Here is a 5789-nt window from a genome sequence, read left to right as displayed (position 1 = left end):
TAGCGTAAGAACCGAGGTGAGAACCAAGGAGACTATAATATAGTCTCCTTGGTAAAAACTCACTCACTCTGTATATAATATTTTATTATATATGAGAAGGAGAGAGAGAAGGAGGAGGAGGAGGAGGAGGAGGAGGAAGCAAGGAATGAGGGAATAACTAGTTACGTAGGAAAAGAGAGATAGAAGGAGGAAAGGAAGAGAGAGAGAGAAAGAAAGGAAGAAGAGGAGGAGGAGGAGGAGGAAGGGAGAGAAAGAAGGAACATGAGTAATGAATGAAGGAAAAGAAAGAGAAAGGAGGAGAAGGAGGGAAGAACGAGGGAAATAGGAATAAAAGAGAATGAAAGAAAAGGATGGAGAGAGACAGAGAAAAAAAAGAGGAGGAGAAGGAGAAAAGAAACGAAAGAAGAATGAAAAAAAAAAGGAAAATCAGGAATAAGAAAAAGGACATGTGCATTTTGGTGCTTTGAATGTTTTCGTTAAGAAGACATGCTTATTTTTTTTTTTTTTTTAAACAAAGGAGACAGCTCAGGGGCACAAAAAAAAGGAAACAATAATAAAAAAAAAGCCCGCTGCTCGCTACTCCTAAAAAAGAATCAAAAGAGGTGGCCGAAAGAAAGGTCAATTTCGGAAGGAGAGGTGTCCTGATACCCTTCTCTTGAAAGAGTTCAAGTCGTAGGCAGGAGGAAATACAGATGAAGGAAAATTGTTCCAGAGTTTACCAGCGTGAGGGATGAAAGAATGAAGATGCTGGTTAACTCTTGCATAAAGGGTTTGGACAGTATAGGGATGAACATGAGTAGAAAGTCGTGTGCAGCGGGGCCGCGGGAGGGGGGGAGGCGTGCAGTTAGCAAGTTCAGAAGAGCAGTCAGCGTGGAAATATCGATAGAAGATAGAAAGAGAAGCAACATCGCGACGGAATTTAAGAGGTAGAAGACTATCAGTAGGAGGAGGAGAGCTGATGAGACGAAGAGCCTTCGACTCCACTCTGTCCAGAAGAGCTGTGTGAGTGGAGCCCCCCCACACGTGAGATGCATACTCCATACGAGGGCGGACAAGGCCCCTATATATGGATAGCAACTGCGCGGGGGAGAAGAACTGGCGGAGACGATACAGAACGCCCAACCTCGAGGAAGCTGATTTAGCGAGAGAGGAGATGTGAAGTTTCCAGTTGAGATTTTGAGTTAAGGATAGACCGAGGATGGTGATAGCAGAGTGTTGTCGAAGAATAGGGGATAGATGTTTGGAAGATTGTGTAGAGTTGATGGGTGGAGAAATTGAGTTTTTGAGGCATTGAAGGACGCAAGGTTCCTTCTGCTCCAATCGGAAATGATAGCAAGGTCTGAGATTAAGCGTTCTGCAGCCTCCAGTCTGGAGTCGTGTACTTCCTGTTGTGATGGTCTTCTATTGAAAGAAGTCGAATAATGCAGAGTGGAGTCGTCGGCGTATGAGTGGACAGGACAGTTTGTTACGGAAAGAAGATCATTGATGAATAACAGGAAGAGAGTGGGTGATAGGACAGAGCCCTGTGGAACACCACTGTTGATAGGTTTAGGGGAAGAACAGTGACCGTCTACCACCGCAGAGATAGAACGGCCGGAAAGGAAACTAGAGATAAAGGAACAGAGAGAGGGATAGAATCCGAAAGAGGGCAGTTTAGAAAGCAAAGACTTGTGCCAGACTCTATCGAAGGCTTTCGATATGTCTAACGCAAACAGAGAAAGTTTCACCGAAATGGCTAAGAGAGGATGACCAAGAGTCAGTTAAGAGAGCAAGAAGATCGCCAGTAGAACGCCCCTTGCGGAACCCATACTGGCGATCAGATAGAAGGTTAGAAGTGGAAAGGTGGTTTTGAATCTTCCGGTTAAGGATTGATTCAAAAGCTTTAGATAGACAGGAAAGTAAAGCTAAAGGCGGTAGTTTGAGGGATTGGAACGGTCACCCTTCTTAGGCACAGGCTGTACAAAGGCATACTTCCAGCAGGAAGGAAAGGCAGATGTTGATAGGCAGAGACGAAAGAGTTTGACCAGGCAGTTAGTCAACACGGAAGCACAGTTTTTAAGGACAATAGGAGGCACTCCATCAGGTCCATAAGCCTTCTGAGAGTTGAGGCCAGAGAGGGCATAGAAAACATCATTTGGAAGAATCTTAATAACAGGCATAAAGGAGTCAGAGGGGGAATGAATAGGAGGAATATGCCCAGAATCGTCCAGGGTGGAGTTCTTACAGAAAGTTTGAGCGAAGATTTCAGCCTTAGAGACAGATGAGACGGCAGTGCTGCCGTCAGGGTTAAGGAGAGGAGGGAAAGAGGAAGAAGTGAAATTGGAGGAGATATTTTTGGCTAGATGCCAGAAGTCACGGGAAGAATTAGAAGAAGCAAGGTGTTGACATTTTCTATTGATAAAAGAAGTTTTGGTAAGTCGGAGAATAGATTTGGCACGATTCCGGGCTGAAATGTAAAGGTCATAGTTAGCGGGAGTTCGAAGGCTCTGGAACCTTTTGTGAGCTGCCTCTCTATCTTTAATAGCACGAGAACAAGCATGATTAAACCAAGGCTTTTTAGCATTTCAGAGACAATCACCTCTGAGATGAGCTGGGCACACACAGAGGGGTCTCTCTCCTGGAAGCAGTAATCATTCCACGGGAAATCGGAAAAGTACATCCTCAGGTCGTCCCACCGAGCTGAAGCAAAATGCCAGAAGCATCGCCTCTTCGGTGGGTCCAGAGGATGTACAGGAGCGATAGGACAGGAAACAGAAATAAGGTTATGATCGGAGGAGCCCAACGGAGAGAACAGTTTGACAGAGTAAGCAGAAGAATTAGAGGTAAGGAAGAGGTCTAGAATGTTGGGCCTGTCTCCAAGACGGTCGGGAATACGTGTAGGGTGCTGAACCAACTGCTCTAGGTCGTTGAGGAGAGTAAAGTTGTAGGCTTGTTCACCAGGCTGGTCAATGAAAGAGGATGAAAGTCAAAGCTGGTGGTGAACATTGAAATCTCCAAAGATGGAGATTTCAGCGAAGGGAGAGTGAGTCAAGATGTGCTCCACTTTAGAATTCAAATAGTCAAAGAATTTTACATAGTTAGTAGAGTTAGGTGAGGGATAAACAGCACAGATGTATTTAGTAATAAAATGACAATGAAGTCTTAGCCAGATGGTGGAAAATTCAGAAGAGTCAATGTCGTGGGCACGAGAGCAAGTGATGTTGTTGCGCACGTAGGCGCAACATCCAGCTTTGGATTGAAATTTAGGATAGAGATAGTAGGAGGGAACAGAGTAGAGGTTGCTGTCAGTAGCCTCAGAAACCTGTGTTTCGGTGAGGAAGAGAAGATGAGGTTTAGAGGAGGAGAGATGGTGTTCCACAGAATGAAAATTAGAACGAAGACCACGAATGTTGCAGAAATTGATAAGGAGGAGGTTCGAAGAGTTATCAGGACACCTCTCAAGTCGGCAGCCAGAAGGGGAGTCCTCCCTGGGGGAATTTATGCCCCCCCCCCCCAGGCGGGGACTCCGAGGCAGTGTTGTATTTCGCTATTTTGAATTTTGAATTCTGGGAAAAGGTGTGTGTGTTGTGTGAATGTAGTGTGGTGTAGAAAGAGAGAGGAATTGTCTTTAGAGAGCATGCTGAACTGCTCTCTGGTGTTGATGAGACAAAAGGGAAACGGTTAGTGAGGATATGGGAAGGGTCTTTGAAGGACTTCAGCACCCTCCTCGCTTCCCATATATCCTCACCGGGAGTAGCTCACGCCCGTTCGGTAGGTGTCTTCCTATCTCCTCCTGCATGGTGTGTATATTGGTGCCCTGGATGTTCTCGTTATGAAGAAGACATGCTCATTTCTTATCTGAGTACTCTGCATGGTGTGTATATTGGTGCGTTCACAGACTTACATCTTAGACTGCGCGTCCCCCATCTCCCTGTATTGTGCTGAGTGAAGCACCGCTACGGCCATGGATGTGCCCAATTCATCCAAAACCGACGACTTCACACACCTCACTCCTACCTAGTTTCCTGACCCCAACATTCATTTTTAAGAAAAACTGAGACCACCATTATCTTCCTGAGAAAATTTTGCATCACACTAGCATAAAATTGTAACACTAATGTAAAAATACACATACGAAAATCAGAGTTAAATGAAGTAGGGAATACACATTTTCATGCACTTATTTTCCATTCAACTCCTTACTACTCAGCTGGTTTTCGTCGCATCACTTTTATAAGTACAGATCCTAAATCTGCATGGTTTTCTGATTCTGATGGTGTAGGTTACATACGTCCCGAGGTAAAAATATACATAGGGTCAAAATCGCCTCCGAACACGAGTCGCGCCGTGACGGCGTTCATTCGCCTCGGCATTTGTTTACTCATGAGTCAGACTCGCCGCTCTCGCACAAAAGCAGCTGTAGGGAAGGCTTCCAGCTTACCAGTAATAAACTCCCGTAATGGCCGTAAACTTGTATTGGCCAGAAATGTGCCACAGTTGTAATGGTATTTTTCCCAATGTAAATAGAGTTAACGGGATGTTTGCGTTGCCATATATATGAAACTTCGACTTGTAGCTGGTGCACCTCAGAGTGAAAAAGCGTATATGCTTGACCGATGAGTTTAGCCTCCCGGGCACTTAATCCGCAGGTAGCCATGGGGAGAATCTAAAGTGTGCTGAGGGACCCCTGGTCACTTCTCTCACGGCCAGGATGGAAGATGCACTCTCAGAAATGACGGGTATATAAAGAGTATTTTTGCAATGCGAAGTGATATTGTAATACATATACCCATTTTCAACCTTAGCCTTCTGAACAAGAGAATAAATGTGAGCAATATACTCTTTTTAAATCACAAAATGAACATTATTACTCAGCTGATATCTGGCAATGATTCACATGCGAGTTGCCACTTATCATGTGTATATTTAAATAGAAAAATAAGGTACGTTATCAAGGCAATACGACGATATCTTGTGGTAGTAAAAGTCTATCTCATATTATCTTCCAAGTTGACCATGGCTCCTTTAGTGAGCGGGCGCTGTCTCTCTCTCCTCTCCTTTCTCTCTCTCTCTCTCTCTCTCTCTCTCTCTCTCTCTCTCTCTCTCTCTCTCTCTCTCTCTCTCAGTGTGTGTGTGTGTGTGTGTGTGTGTGTGTGTGTGTGTGTCGGGTTTGTTAGCCTACTCCTCCTCCTCCTCCTCTTCCTTCTCTCTCTCTCTCTCTCTCTCTCTCTCTCTCTCTCTCTCTCTCCTCACTTTTCACTCACTCACTCCTCACTCTTCTCACTCACTCTCCGGTTCGGTATTAGGTCCACTTTTGTTTATTATTTATATCATTGACTTAGATACAGGAATTAGTAGTGATGTCAGTAAGTTTGCAAATGATACCAAGATCGGTAGAGTAATTGAGTCGGATCAGGACGCTAGTATTCTCCAGGGTGAACTAAACAGATTCTATGACTGGGCGGATAAATGGCAGATGGAGTTCAATGTAGGGAAGTGCAGTATTCTGAGTGTAGGTAGGAACAACCCCTCTCATAACTATTGCTTAAATGACACTCTCATAAGCAGGTCTGGGTGCGAGAGGGATTTAGGGGTCTTAGTGAGCTCTGATCTCCGTCCAAGGGCACAATGCATTCAAGCTAGAAATCGAGCAAATAGGGTACTGGGATTTATTTCAAGGAGCGTAAGCAACAGAAGCGCCGAAGTCTTCCTCAAACTATATTTAGCATTAGTTAGACCTCATCTTGACTATGCGGTTCAGTTCTGGTTACCTTACTATAGAATGGATATCAAAATGTTAGAATCGGTGC

Source organism: Eriocheir sinensis, chromosome 13 (assembly GCF_024679095.1).
Source record: "Eriocheir sinensis breed Jianghai 21 chromosome 13, ASM2467909v1, whole genome shotgun sequence".
NCBI classification, from domain to species: domain Eukaryota; kingdom Metazoa; phylum Arthropoda; class Malacostraca; order Decapoda; family Varunidae; genus Eriocheir; species Eriocheir sinensis.
The sequence above is the reverse complement of the archived record's forward strand: the minus strand, read 5'-3'. Positions refer to the sequence as shown.